We start from the raw sequence: 16,192 nt of genomic DNA, 5'->3' as shown, positions 1-16,192 counted from the left end.
ATGTCAGTCAAAAACAAACAAAAACTTACCTCTTACTGTAAAAAAAAAAGGCAAAATTTATTTGCTGTCATCGGTACATCTTCATATCTTAGCCCACTCCAAGTGTAACAAAATACCATGTACTAATAAGCAATTCAAGTCTATTTCTTACAGTTCTGGAGGTTAAGATGTTCAAGACCAAGGTGCTATCAGATTTCAGTCTGGGGGGGGGCTCCACATTCTCTTCTCCCTGTAATCCTAAGCTGCAGAAGAGGACTCATTCATTACCTTTCTAGGGGGCATGAATCCCAGTGTCCTCCAGCTTCTGTCACCATCAATTTGGTTCAGGGGTGTGGAGCAATGCCCATCCCCAGAAATAATTTGGCATGGATTTACCAAGGCAACAAAAGGCAGAACTCAAAATTCAGTAAGTTTGTAGTAACTTTCAATTTGTCAATTTTCTGTGGCCTACCATTAGTGTAATGAATGTGAAAATGGCCCTTTGTAGATAGAAGGTTCTCCACTCATGAGGAATTAAGATTTGCATATATGAATACTGTGAGGACATAAACATTGTGACTACAGCACTGTGCAAATAGTTCAGATAGATGGCAGCTTAATATCATTACTATGGATCATCTGCTTGATAACTGCACCATTAATTTCTCCTTGTTGTTGTGGAAGCACTCAGTCTGGGAGCATCGTTGGAACAGTGGGCAGGTGGTACCTAGCAAGGACTGGGTTGTCCTAACAAGCATGAAGTAAGGTTGGAACTTGAGCATTGACCTCTTGGCTTCATGTCAATGAACATTTTTTGTTTTTTCCTATTTTGTTTAGAGAAGTTTACCCAAGACCTTTGCTTAGAGATAGTAAACCATTCTTTAGGTCAAGGATTTATTAGAAAATGCAATTTTAATACAATATTGCCAAGAGGAAACTCAAGAAGTGATGGAGATTAGAAAATACACTTAGTGTGTAAGAACTGATCAGTGAATACCCTCTGTGTTGTCTCGTGATGTTATGGACTGTAATGAGAAAGAAAACAAAACTGCTCTATATTTTCTTGTGATCATGACCTGTACGCCTGAAGCTTACAGAAATGTTCCTTCCTAGCATATATTAATTGATTACAGCTTTAGATTTCTGACATGGCATTGAAAATGCCATAGAACAAGAGAACATGTAAAAACTAACTTTAACTCACATTAAAGGGAGCAATTAGTCATGTAAATACAAATTTTCACAATTAATATCTACTACCATTGACCTAATACAGATAAAACTAGGCTTAATCAGTGCTGTCTCAGTTAAAAATGACAATTCCATTATATTTAAACAAGTTATTAAGCCATGCTTATAAAAGCCGTAAATAAGACCATTGACTTTAAGAAGAACTGAACATAGAGGATAAGTTTCAGGCCTATGGACTATGTCATTCTGAAATTCTTGTATACAACACCGTGAATTAAAATCTACCTTTGTAATCTCTGTGTTTAAACTATAGTTTTTGTTGTTGTTGTTGTTTCTCTTGCGAAGTGTTGTAAAGGGCTAGCACACTATGCTATCCGCTACTTCATCTTAGCACATGGGAACAAAAAGAGTTAAAACTCCTGTGACTGGTTGCCTCCCAGATAATAAAACAATGCATGAGAAGCAGCCTAAGGAATAATATTTTTTTAGATCAATTAATACATGGAGGAGTTTTGTTCCTGGGTTAATCATTAGCATGAACTTTCAGCTTAGAGCTAAGGTTTGGGGTGAGTCATAAAAGTGGCTTGGGAAGGACACCTCTCTCCTTTGTGCTATATCAAGGACTTTAACTCAAAATTATTCAATTTGACACCTGCAGATCCCTCAAAAAACACGTTTTCCAAAGGAATTGTAGGAAGGGCCACCTTTCACGGATATTTCACTGCTTTTTTGGTTGGAATATTTTTTGCAGAATCAGGAAACAAGTGAGTAGCAAGGCATCTCTAAGACACATTAATAGGAGCTTTGAAAAAAAAACTAAAATAGGATAAAATTTAATAGGCCTACTTGAATGTATCATGTGGTACATAAGGAAGGTAACAACCTTTAGAAAATGAGATTTTCAGAGCTTCCTTGCTCTCTTGTACTGTATATCCTCCAATGAGCGATGGATCCTTTTTTTTTTTTTTTTGTATCAGATTAAGTACCTTGTTACATCTTCAAGGGCTGTAACTCATGCATGGCCACAAAGAAAAGGAACTACTCTTCAGCTATAACCTGGAAAGGGTTTTTCTCCTGTAAAAGAATATCTACTGCTTCACGATTCTTAAGTTTTCCATTTACTATAGCTTTGCACTCCAGGGGAGCATATATTGAATAGTAATCATCTTCTGCCAATGTTCTGGGCTCTTATGTGATGAGCTCAGCACTCTCCACAAACTCACACACTCACTGATCAATTTTATTCCATATACTTTAAGAATGTATCTCCAAGATAAGTGTAATTTTGTTTCCCAAAGGCAATACATGAGGTTGCTTTCACTTTTGTTTGGGGGGTGTGTGTGTGGGGGGGTGTTTATTTCATCCACATCCTAGATCACATCATGGATTTTGACATTGGCTTTGTCTTTCTCTGTTAGAATGAAATTGTTGTGGTTTTATAGCTTCGATGTGCCCCTCCCCAAGGGTCAGAGTGCTGCAGGCATGGTGCTCAGTGCAGCAGTTGGGTGGTGAATTCTGATGACAGGTGTTTGTACGGTGAGATCTGTGCCCTTATAGCATGACACATGATCATCCAGCTCTCTTCAATCGAACATAAGGAAAAGATCCGTAAATGTGCACATGAAAAAAATCAATTGACATATAAAGGCATGCTGCCAATTAAACTCACAGGAGACCTCTCACAGGAAACTCTACAGGCAAGAAGAGAATGAAATGACATATTCTAGATTCTAAAAGAAAAAAATTTTCGGCCCAGGATAACATATCCAGCAAAGCTCTCTTTTGTCTTTGAAAAAGAAATAAAATTATTCCACAGTAAAGAAAAGTTAAAAGAATTTGCCTCTACCAAACCTGCCCTACAAATGATACTTTCAGAAGTTCTCTTGACAGAGAAGACAATAGCACCCAAAGAAACCAAAGGCAAATGGGAAGAACTTCCCAGCAAAATGACAACAGAAGACTAAACCAATGAACAACCCATTCCGAAAATGACAGGGCCAAATTATCACTCATACATATTAACCCTGAATGTAAATGGCTTAAGCTCAATCAAACGTCATAGATTAATAGATTGGAATAAAAAACAAACCAATCTATTTGTTGTCTACAGGAGACACATTTAACCAACAAAAATCAGTGGAAACTGTATCGCATGGATTTTGAATTTTTTGTTTTTGTTAGTTTGATCTCTTCAAAGCAGTTTCTTCTGATTAGATTCTTCAGTTGGTTAGATCAGATGGCATTCTTGCCCATGAACTTCAATCAAAAGGTGCATAAATGGATTCCTTCATTTTTTAACACTGCATTCTGCTAAACTTCAGAAAATGTATGAGGTGTAGGGGCCTCAGAAAGTTCTATGGTTCATATGGTAGGACTGGTCCAATCGGAAATTGTATGGAATTCTGCCTCTTTGATGAATGTTCTTTATAAATTCATGCAAAATAGAATTACATTACCTGGATGAAATCAGACTGAGAAGCCATTCTGATTAGCTTTGTGCTTGCCAATGGCTTAATTATTATGAAAGAACTATCTAAATTCTTACGGATTATGAGAACTTAAAACAGTTCAGAAAGTCATGCAGATGATGAAACCCACTACTATCTTTCCCCAGTTGCACTTTTCCCCACGAATCCTTCATGAAATTACTAATTCAAGTTTCATCTTCTGTAATTCTTGTATAGTGTGCCAAAATAGAAATGTAAGCTTGATATTAAAGGCTTCTGGGGCTGATTAAAATTCTTCCACATTATAAATGATACTGAAGTTGATATTCTTATATATTTATGCTTTCTCTACAAATGCAAAAAGTTTTATTTGGTTAAATTCCTGCAAATGGGCCTGGCAGCGTGGCCTAGCAGCTAAAGTCCTCACCTTGAAAGCCCCGGGATCCCATATGGGCACCGGTTCTAAGCCCGGCAGCTCCACTTCCCATCCAGCTCCCTGCTTGTGGCCTGGGAAAGCAGTCGAGGATGGCCCAAAGCTTTGGGACCCTGCACCCGCGTGAGAGACCAGGAAGAGGTTCTTGGTTCCCGGCATCGGATCGGCGCTTACCGGCCCGTTGCGGCTCACTTGGGGAGTGAAACATCGAATGGAAGATCTTCCTCTCTGTCTCTCCTCCTCTCTGTGTATCCGGCTTTCCAATAATAATAAATCTTTAAAAAAAAATTCCTGCAAATGGGATTACTGAATGACTTAGATTTAAAAATAATTGATGGATGGTAATGCCTTGCAAATACTTTCTGAATTAGAGATTGACCAAAATAAGTGCAATTGCTCATTTTCTTGCTGGTGTACCAAAAATATTGTTAAACATTTTTAATCTTCAATATTCTAATGAGCAGATAATTAATATTAAATGTTTCATTTGCATTCCTTTGATTATTGATAGTTTGATTTCATATATAATTGTCACGTATTATGGAGATGTCATATTTTTTCTCTATACCAGAAGCATTTTTACTTATTAAATATTCTTTATTTTTTACTGAATAATTCTTCAAAGATTTAGCTATTATTTATAAGGCAGAATGACAGAGTTGGGGAGAGACAAGACAGGGAGATCTTTCATCTGTTGGTTCACTCAGAAACATCCAGGTTTGGACCAGACAAAAGCCAGGAGCCAGAGCTACAGCATGGTCAGGGGCCCAAGCACTTTGGTCACCATGTGCGACATTTCCAGTCATGTTAGGAGAAAGTTAAGTCAGAAGCAGAGCAGCAGGGACTGGTCCCAGTTCTCAGATATGTTCTGCCAGCATCACCAGCAGTGCCTTAAAACCCTGGACCACACGTTGTGTTTCTGTACATCCTCTTTATGTAACTCATTATGGCTATTGACTTTGCTATAAACATTGCAAATGTTTTCCCTTGGTTTGCTACATGTATTTTGACAATATTTATGATCTCATATCCTAGTTTTACATTTTGTTCAGAAGCCTTTCCATGTTTTAGATATCAGTGTTAAGTGCTTCTATTTATGAATGACCCTTGTTTGTGTTTTAATTTATTGGTAATAGCCAGCATTTTGATTGTGGTTGTTTACAAGTTCAAATGTTTTGTTTATCTGAAACATCATGCAAATCATATGCTGACATCTGTAAGAGTTTGGGTGAATTGGTGTACACTTATCTATTGTATTGTAATTCACTTGTCCTCATTTGCATGAAGGACACTCTACTACAATACCACACGTATTGTATTTTTATGATATTTTGTTATTTGATAGCTCCAAACTTTAGTTTTGTTCTACTTATCCATATTTTAGGTACTTTTGAAAATTAATTTTTATGTGAGCTTTAGAATTTGTCAAGGTTCAAAATACCTTTGTCAGTGAAATTAAGGAATAGATTAACTTGAGAAAATGAATTCTCTGTCTCTGCCTATTAAATGTTCTTCCATGATTTCAGCAGTATATTATTAGTCTCAAATAAAGCTTCAAAGAATTTGTCAGTTTTATTCCTGGAAGTTCCATAATTCAGTGATAAATAGACTTCTGGGATTCGTTTTTAGATTTGTATGTGCTGAAATACTATTTGTGTTATATATATATAATGAGAGAGAGGAGAATGAAAGAGAGAGAGAAGGAAGTGCTTAATCGAATATATTCAAAGATCTTTTCTAGCCGGAATATTAAGGATTCTCATAGATGTTGGATACTCAGAATTGAAAAATGTGTATTATCTATTACCAATTTGTTCATTCCAGTGATTGCAGAGAGAAAGATTCAAGTGTCAGAAATCATCTTTGTTAAGAATACATTTAAATTGCGAAACGAAGTTTGAACGGAGCTCTCTGATCTTGCCCCTAGAAGGAGAAGAGTTTTAGAACCAAATATGGCCAGAAGACGCCTGACTCAGTAGGCGAGGCAGCAGGGCTGGAGAAGAAGGGATGCTTGCCTGATACGAGGCGAAGCAGCAGCGGAGGTCCCCACCACGACAGCCTCACATGTGGGCAGGGAAAGCAGACACATTAACTCTGCTCTTTGGGAAAGTGGTTCCCAATGGATCACATGCTCATGCATGATGATCTTGTGATGGGGAGCAGTGAGTTATGCTGAGGTAATGCGTGGATAGGCTAGCTCCTTCACCATGTAAATGATTCGAGCTTGCACTCTATGCATATCTATCTATACTCCTCATTTACTTTTTTTCCTGCTGGTCTGAAGCCAGCAGCCTCTTAGTGTTTGTCATGCAGGTGCAATTCCCTGCCTTCCCAGACCAGTAACAGGGAGTTGGATTGGAAGTAGAGCCACCCAGAAATGAACTGGTGTTCATATGGGATGCTAGTGTCACACACTGGAGTCTTAACCTGTTACAAAACATTGACGGTCCCCTGTGTACTCTATTCAATAGGAAGTTTAATACAGTAGTAATTAGTCTTGTTCGTGAATTTCAAGGAGTATGATTGAACAGCTTTGAAATAGTTCTCAGGTAGATAATTGACATTAAACTTAGGGTATTTTTGTCCTGAATTTCTTGGTTTATTTCTTTATTTAAAGTGGAAAGACAGAGTGACAGAGGAAGAAGGTGGGGAAAGTCCTGCATTTGGGCAATATAAGGTCCATGAAATCATTTGACCTGTCCCTGACAAAGCAACTGCAGGCACAACTCAAAATTCAATACATCTATAGGCACTTCACGCTTAGTTTTATACTTTTTATGGCCAATCAGTGATTTATAAATACCCAAATTACCATGATGAAAAGTGTTCTCCATCCTTGTACTGGTTCACTATTCAAAAGACAAATCCAGGCAAGGATGAAACTGGGAGCCATGAGGTAGGAAATCCATGTGGGTCTCTCCTACAGCAGAAGGGGTCAGCGTGCTTGGACCATTGTCTGCTATTTCCCAGGAACATTAACAGGCAGGTGGAACAATGACGCTGAGTAGCCAGGACCGGAACCTTGATAAAGGATGAGGGCATCCCAAAGGGAAGCTTAACCCATGTTCTACAATGCTGGTCCCTATGACTTTTAAACTTGGAATATATGCTACCCTTAATTTGAAAGATTTCACCAACTATTTAAAATCTTATTTTTCCATTTATTAATATGTTGACTTACATTTCTGTGTTTTGCCAGAGTTTTAGATAAGTCTGTTCAGATAACTTTTAATAAACTGCCATGTTTGATTTACTGTCATTTTATTTGTTTTTAATGACTGATTTTATCCGTTAGAGGCCTTTTCAGATTTTCTTTCAGTTTATACTTGGCTTGCAATCATGTTTACGCTAACTTTGTAGGCTGCATTCTGCGGCTCTGTGTGTTGTGCAGCAAGGTGTGTACAGAGCAGTTCATGTTTTGCAGACTTGTTCTCCCTTCTTGCTTAGGAGGCTTCTCAGAATCCCGTTTCACAACGGTTGACTTTGGAGATGTCCAGAGTTATAACACAGCTTTACATTTCCTGTTGCTTTACTGTTTGGTGGGGAGAGGTGGAGCAGAGAGAGAGACGTGAAGAACTAAATAGGGGTCCATTTCAGAAACTGCGGTGCCTTTGTGAGGTGGTATGGAATTTCTCAGAATGACCATAATCATACCCCCTTGAGCCTACCCTGCTGGACCTCACGGGTTTTGCTCTAGTCTGATAAGGCATGTTCTCCTCTGCTTGGAGAAAGACATTGCTTTTTCTTGTCAGAGAAAATTAGCTTTTTCCATGTCCATTTGCCATCATTCATAATCTCACTTTAGGGTTATAATGCAACTCCAGTACTACAGGAGACCAGTCATAGTGTCAGACATGTAGGAATAAGGCTCACATAGCAAAATTACAGGATTTTGCTCTTTTAGCCTGGGGATGGAGATGGGGGAAAATGGGTTCTAGAGAGGAAGAATCACCTTAAAGGCATTTTGGATAATAACGAAGGAACTTAACTGTAGATTAAACTTAATTTATGGATACTAATGGGCTTTGAATTCTTGGATTTCTGAATTTAATGTGTTAATCTGTGTTCTTCTTCTGCCTGTTAATGAAAGCTGGAGCTGACATTTTAAAATGAATATCATGTGTAGTATATCATTTATAAAACTTGGAGCAGGAAGTACTGGATGTTTTTGCACTGCACAACAGACTCAATTACTTCCTCATAACTTCATCCAGGGAGGGCCAAAAGAAGCTCCTGACACCACACACACACACACACACACACACACACCACTTAAAATAACTGCATTTTAGAATGTTTGAAATTTTTTTTCTCTAGAAACCATATCTGAACAGAACTCCTAATTAAAAATATCTGAGCAAATCCTATGGTAGCCACAATTGAATTATAGCTTAACAGAAGACTAATTGGAGGCACTGTGATGGAAGCCTACATCACCCTAACTTCAGATCACAGTTCCTTTGATGTAGAGACCAAGAGCAATCAATAAACAACAGAGTAGTGGCTTCTTAGCTCTGCGCTCTTACCTTCTTCCTGATATTTGATCCAATAATCTGGATGTATCAATGTTAACTACTGGGTAAAAAAAGAAATTATCTTGTCAATTATTTTGTCAATTATTTTGTATTAGTTCTAAACAAAACCCCAATTCTCTGGAAGTCTATTTGCTGGTGTGTGTGTGTGTGTGTGTGTGTGTGTGTGTGTGAGAGAGAGAGAGAGAGAGAGAGAGAGAGAGAATTTATCTTTATTGGAAAGTCAGATTTACATAGAGAAGGAGAGACAGACAAAAAATAAAAAAAAATCTTCCAGCCTCTGGTTCACTTCCCAAGCAGGTGCAATGACCACTGCTGAGCCAGGAGCTTCTTTGGTGTTCCCCAAGCACACAGGGTGCAAAAGCCTTGGGCCGTCCTCTACTGCATTCCCAGTCCACAAGCAGGCAACTGAAAGGGAAGTGGAGAAGCCAGGTTACAAACCAGTGCCCATGTGGGATCCCAGCACAAACAAGGCAACAAGTTTAGCCAATTATATGTTTTTAAGATTTATTTGTTTCACTTGTCTGAAGGGCTTGGACCCCTGCAGTGCTTCTAGGAGACCCAGAGGCCGCTCTCTCCTGACCTCAGCTTGGAGCAGCCCTCCTGAGGATGGTGACAAACATGCATAGCACCTGTCACACAGCCAGCACTGTACTATGCACTGCACTGATACCAGCTCAATGAATGTTCACAAATATCTTATGAATTAGGTTCTTAAAATTCCCATTTATTTAAAAATATTTATTTTTTCAAAGTCAAAGTGAGAGAGCCAGAGCAAGAGCAAACGAGAGAGAAAAAGAGAGAGATCTTCCACCTGCAAGTTTTCTCAGATGGATTCAAGGGTCAGGGCTGAGACAGAAGCCAGGAGCCAGAAGATTCAACTGGGTCTTCATGGTGGGAAATAGGGCCCAACCACCTGCACATTCTGTAGTTTTTCATGGGGGCATTATTAGAGAAATGGATTGGATGTGAAACTACTGGATTGAGAATTGGCACCCGTTTTGGATGCCAGGATTACAGGTAGCAACTTCACCTGCTATGGCAGGATGCTGACCACAAATAAATAAAGCTTGAAAGAAAAGTAAAATGAAATAAGCTAATTAACTTGTCCTGCCCCCACCCTCTGAAGAAACAACTGGAAAACCTTTGTAGGAGAGTCACAACACAAAACTTTTGAAGTATAGAAGAAAGCCATGGTTTGAGTTTGCATCTGTTGACACTGACGCTGACAAAGGGACAGACATGGGATCATGAAACCTCAGACGTCCACAAGAGCTGAATGTGATCTAATCAACCTAGTCATATAATTGAATGATTACTCCAAGGGTTGGTGAAATTGTGTACGCAGAGCTAACTCTAATCAGATCCTGAACTCGTACTTAAATTTCATGAATAGATTTGCTTATAATCCCCAAATGTCTAAACTGCAACATTGTTGCAGCTTCTTTTTCTGCAGTTTTATGGGAGCTTGACTAAGGGGAAGGAATTGTCTCCTGTTAGCACAAAATGCTGAGATTATGAGACATAAACATTTGTCCATGTGGTTCCTAAGGACAGAAGAAAAATCTTCTTGAAAGCAAGAGTTTGGACCAGAGAATCTTATGATTTATTATGCTTCAGATGAGAAAGACTTGGAGCGAATGGTTTACATAAGTGTTAATTCATGATTATCCAACAGAATAGAAAGTCTGCTGATTTGAAGAATGTTTAAGAGGAAGTTTGAGAATATTTGTTCAGGCAAAACTCTGGGATAAAATTTAAAAAACTGTTTTTTGGTCATTTATACAGAACATTTTATTACCACATGAGAAAGATAATCTATCTGTCACTCATCAAATTTACATTTTGTCCAAGAACATTTTAGTATGGGAAAAAGGGCAGTTAGTGACTGCTCCTAAAATGTTCTACCTCCTTCAGTAATAATAGACCTCACAGAACAGTGAGAATCCTCCTAGAGACACGGTCACCATGGCCCGCATCCTTGGAGGTTTTGCAATCAGCTTGTTTGGCAAAGATAATCACAAATAAATGATGCTATTTCTTACACAGTGAAAACATATGGAATTGAGAAGTCCAGAGGTGAAACTGAGTATTATACTTTTGCTATCATTTCCACATTAATTTTACCTTTTGTCTTCATATTCAGTAGCGCTGATTAAAATTTGATATCATGGGATCCAGCTTGTAGCTGAGTAACGAAGGTCCTTGTCTTGGATGTACCAGGATCCCATATGGGCGCCGGTTCTAATCCCGGCAGCTCCACTTCCCATCCAGCTCCCTGCTTGTGGCCTGGGAAAGCAGTCGAGGATAGCTGATAGCCTTGGGACCCTGCACCCGCGTGGGAGACCCAGAAGAAGTTCCTGGCTTCAGATTAGCTCAGCTCTGGCAATTGCAGCTGCTTGAGGAGTGAATCAATGGACAGAAGATCTTCCTCTCTGCCTCTCCTCCTCTCTGTATATCTGACTTTCCAATGAAAATGGGGGTGGGGTGGCGAGGAAGACAGGAAACCCCAATTCCTATAAACTGTGTCATAAAATAAAGAATTAAAAATAAATAAAATCTTTAAAAGAAAAAGACTAATAAAACATGGATGCTGCAACAAAGAAGTAGAATTATAAATTTGAAAGCTTCCCATCACGTGAATTCTGAGTGGATATTCTATCCAGTCAAAGAACTCTACTGAAAATGTTACAAACAAGCAAACAAAACCAAAAAACTTGTTCCAATCCTAGATTGTTTCAAGCCCAATGCAGATCGCATTGCCAAAAGTTGTTAGTTTCTAAACTGTGAAATCCTTGTTTGGAAATGATTCTCCAAAGACATTTCATCTTTCAATTACTCATTTTCTTAAAACATTTCTCATGTTAAATTTCTGTTAATTGTCTGCATTGTTTCTGAACAAAACCCCAAACTTCATGGAAGCATTAGGGTAGGACCTCCAAACTTAATATGGTTGTTTGCTATGCAGAAAACCAGACGCTGTCATGGAGTTGGTGGAAGACAGTTGGTGTGTAATGCAGATTGCAGCAATGGGCTGGGCAAGAATAGATTCATTTTCCCGCTCTCTGAGGAGCCATGTGCGAAGGCTCTTTTTTTGCTTAATTTTACACTTTCAAAATTTAGAATTTTATGATACAATTCTATAGAGTCTGGGATTTCCCTCAGTCCCCAAATTCCCACCCTGTACTGATTTTCCCCACACTATTACAACAGTGTAGTCCTTCATAAGCAGTCATAAGTCATTAGTCTGTTAGTTAAGTGTGCCCGACATAGCTGGTACAGGCAATGTCAGACAGTCAAGCATCCCGTTGTCTAGACATGTCTGACAGCTTCATCCGGAGTCCATGGACTGAAATTGGGGCTGTGAGGTACATGATGTGCTTCTGTCCCTGGTCCTGATGCCAGTGATGCTGTACTCTAGAGTTTTTACAATAGCCAGGAAAGGTTACTGTTGGTCCTGGGGTTGCATCAACGTAGCAGTTCCATTCTGCCCAGACCTGGAATCCCCTTACACAAATCACTCCAGGAGAACACTGGTCATAGATGCTCTTATCTGAAGAGCCAGATGATTCTTTGAGTTTGGTGAGTAGAACATAGTAAAGTTAGCTGCATCACTTACTTAAGTTAGTGAATTCCTTTTGATAAAGGACAGGCAAGGAAACCTTGTGCCAGGGTAGACAGCTAAGAGGCTGAGTCATGTTTTCTGCACTTTAGGGATTGGTTTCATCATAGTTTTCTCCATTAACGCGTGCACACTTTGATTATGTTTCCCTTCATATTTCTAGATTCTGTTCCTCCTCTTTTTCTTTTGAAATCTTTTCTCTGTTACTCTTTCTACACGAAGGGGACTTTTACAATGTCATCCGTTCATTCCAATGACTTTAAAATGATCCCGCACAGATGTTCACATTAATTCTGACTTAGCTCATAATCCCATTCTTCTTTCAGTTTTGTTCAATAAATGCCCTTTCAAAACTTTAAACTGGAGACTATTAAATAGTAAACACTTGTTAAATGCCTACTGTTTTATAGCTCTTACAGACAGATGAGAAAACATTTATAGTTTCAGGATACACGCAATAAAGGAGTTAAATTAAGTGAAATAAGTGTTGTAACTGGAAAATCTGGCAATAGACTCTAAAACGAACCTGTCATTTCGGTTCCTGTCTTTTCAGTGTTACTAGTATCACCGGTTTAAAAATAATCTTTTAAACCATTATTTGTTGCTGGCTTAAATTTATCTTAACATAATCACTTTATCAGAGAAGTACTTCACTTATCTAACAATATTATTATTCATCAATGGTTGGTGTAAATTTTTTCAATAGTCAGAGATGTCAAAGGTGAATTGTGTCTCAGAAGCAGCCAGTTCCTAAGAATCTCTGCTAATTTGGTGAAAATTCTTCTCTTAACACTTCAAATGTTTAAGTAAACAAGTTTGCCACACATAGACATTAAGATCTGGACAACTGATTGCATTCTGATTTTTCCACCCATCAATAATTAAATATGTGAATATCTGTGAACTTTAATTGAACCCTATTTAAGAAATTCAGTTACATCTCATGCGTCCATTACATTACAATTACATTGTATTACATGTAACTAACAATGACCAATGGAGAGATGTTATCATCTTCGATAATAATAGTTTCAATTTTAAAAGAAAAATAGCAGGCGAATAGTTGAAAATTTGCTGTATTTGCCCATTGGAATCCAAAAAATGGCTCAGTTTTAAACAAATATCAAACATGTTTAAAACCCTTTGCTTTTCACAGCTCTATCCAGTTATGCATGCTGTATTCTCTAGACTCTTTTAAATCTTACTGAGAAAGAAGAATGTACTATTATTACATTAACTTGCACCTCAGTTCATCATTAGTAGCTGAGACTCTGTGTGCTTAGAGATCAATTCTAACTCCTTCCATGAACCCAAAAATGCAAAGCCAATCTATAAACCACATGAGACTGCACATGCTGAGTTGTGATGTTCAAAAACTACAATCATCATCCAAAGCAAGGATGGAGGGCTTACATATTGTTGTATCATCTTATAACTGTATGAAATTATGTCAAAAAGTTCATGAGTGTGTACTCTGAAAAGGTATGCAGGTGTTTCAATAGTTTTTGCACTGACATAAACATTTTAAATATTTGTCATTTGTTTGAGAGTGAGAACGATCAGTCTTGCATCATCTGATTCATTCCTCAAATAATTACAGGTGCAAAGGTGAAGCTCATCAAAGCTATCAAAGCTAGGAGCTGAGCACTCAGACCAGCTCTCCCACGGATGCGGCAGGTAAGCAGCTCACTGCCATCCCTCCACATCCACTCGAGTAGGAATGTAGGATTGTGAGTGGAAGCAGGACTTGAGCCCGTGTTCCCTGATCAGGTGTGCTGGCATCGTAAGTGGCGTGTCATCTGTTACGCCAAAGATCTGACCCTACATTGATATTTTGAATTTGCTTTCTACATAGCCATTATAGAACTCCAGTTGAGCTATGCTAGACACATTCTGTATCCTTTCAACATCTTCTTCAGTTAAACTATGGAAATTGAGTAAGATATAGCAATTAGGGGCCCAGTGTGTTAGCCTAGTGGTTAAGGTCCTCACCTTGGACTTGCCGGGATCCCATATGGGTGGCAGTTCTAATACTGGCAAAGCTCCCTATCCAGATCCTTGCTTATGGTCTGGGAAATCAGTCCAGGACAGCCCAAAGCCTTGGGACTCTGTGTGCCTGTGGGAGACCCAGAAGAAGCTTCTGGCTCTTGGCTTTGGATCAGCTCAGCTCTGGCTATTGTGGTCACTTGGGGAGTGAACCAATGGACAAAAGGTCTTTCTCTCTAAATCTCCTTCTCTCTGTGCATCTGTCTTGCCAATAAAAATAAATAAATCTTAAATCTTCTAAAGAAGCTCCATCTAGGGCCCGGCGGCGTGGTCTAGCGGCTAAAGTCCTCGCCTTGAAAGCCCCGGGATCCCATATGGGCACCGGTTCTAATCCTGGCAGCTCCACTTCCCATCCAGCTCCCTGCCTGTGGCCTGGGAAAGCAGTCGAGGACGGCCCAATGCATTGGGACACTGCACCCGCATGGGAGACCGGGAAGAGGTTCCAGGTTCCCGGCTTCGGATCGGCGCGCACCGGCCCGTTGCAGCTCACTTGGGGAGTGAATCATCGGACGGAAGATCTTCCTCTCTGTCTCTCCTCCTCTGTGTATATCTGGCTGTAATAAAATGAATAAATCTTTCAAAAAAAAAAGAAGCTCCATCTAGACGCTTAGATGGGAAATACTGTTGTACACATACATCAGATTTATTTTCTGTTGCATGACAAAATCAGATTACCACATCATTTTGTTAAAATAGTGGTGAGTTTATGAAAACACATCATTTACATTTCTTTTCTTTCCGAAGTTCAGCAATACCTTTGGGCACCAAACAAAAGGCATCTGAAATCCTTTTTTGATTATTTTTCCTCCTGGATTCCTTTCTCTTCAGCTTCATGTGACTTCTATTCTATTCTCCTGTGAGACTTGGGGCATTTTTCTTATCCTGTACCATGATGCCAGTATACCTTATATTATTAAGGATTTTAGAATATTTAATGTCTTGATTTTTCAGTTTTCTGAAAGTTCTTCCTTGTTGATAGTACTCTGCCATGTTGCTGGCATCTTCAGCTGAGCATTTAGTAATGCCTGAGAAGCTTTTCATACCTTTCCTTGAGGATCTGCAATTCCCTCTCCCTTTGCTTCCTAGGATTTTTGCCATCTATTTCACAATCAATCTAATATTTGCATTTTTCCCAGCATTCCTTTGTCATTCTGTCTACTGTGGAATACAGCTATGTTACATTATACATGTGTGAGTGTGTGTATGTGTGTGAGGTGTCAATGAATATATTCTTTTGTGTGGGTGAAACTAGTTTAGGCATTGTACATGTAACTAATAACCCACCTGGTTCCTGATACTATTTTCTTCCCTGGGGTTGTTCTCTAGAGTGTCAGAACTACTACGGAAAAAGTTGGTCCAATACATTAATAAAGTTGGCAAGCGTGTGTTGGGCACTTTCCCCTTTTTTTCACTATGTAGAAACAGTTTCCCCAAAAGATGGAAGAACACAGTCTCAGTTCCAGTTCTAATGCCTTGATTGCATTAATCAGTAAAAGTTATTTTGTGATAAATTTTAAATGCATTTAGGGCCCTGCGGCGTGGCCTAGCGGCTAAAGTCCTCACCTTGAAAGCCCCGGGATCCCATATGGGCGCCGGTTCTAAGCCCGGCAGCTCCACTTCCCATCCAGCTCCCTGCTTGTGGCCTGGGAAAGCAGTTGAGGATGGCCCAATGCATTGGGACACTGCACCCGCGTGGGAGACCCGGAAGAGGTTCCAGGTTCCTGGCATCGGATTGGCGCGCACCGGCCCGATGCGGCTCACTTGGGAGTGAATCATCGGATGGAAGATCTTCCTCTCTGTCTCTCCTCCTCCTCTGTGTATATCTGGCTGTAATAAAAAAAAAAAATGAATAAATCTTTAAAAAAAATTTTAAATGCATTTAGTTTACTTGTGTTAATAGCAATTACCAACACATTTTCCCCATTTCATGTGCCATAAACCA

This window comes from Ochotona princeps, chromosome 25 (genome assembly GCF_030435755.1).
Source record: "Ochotona princeps isolate mOchPri1 chromosome 25, mOchPri1.hap1, whole genome shotgun sequence".
Lineage (NCBI taxonomy): Eukaryota > Metazoa > Chordata > Mammalia > Lagomorpha > Ochotonidae > Ochotona > Ochotona princeps.
This window is presented reverse-complemented; position numbering follows the sequence as displayed.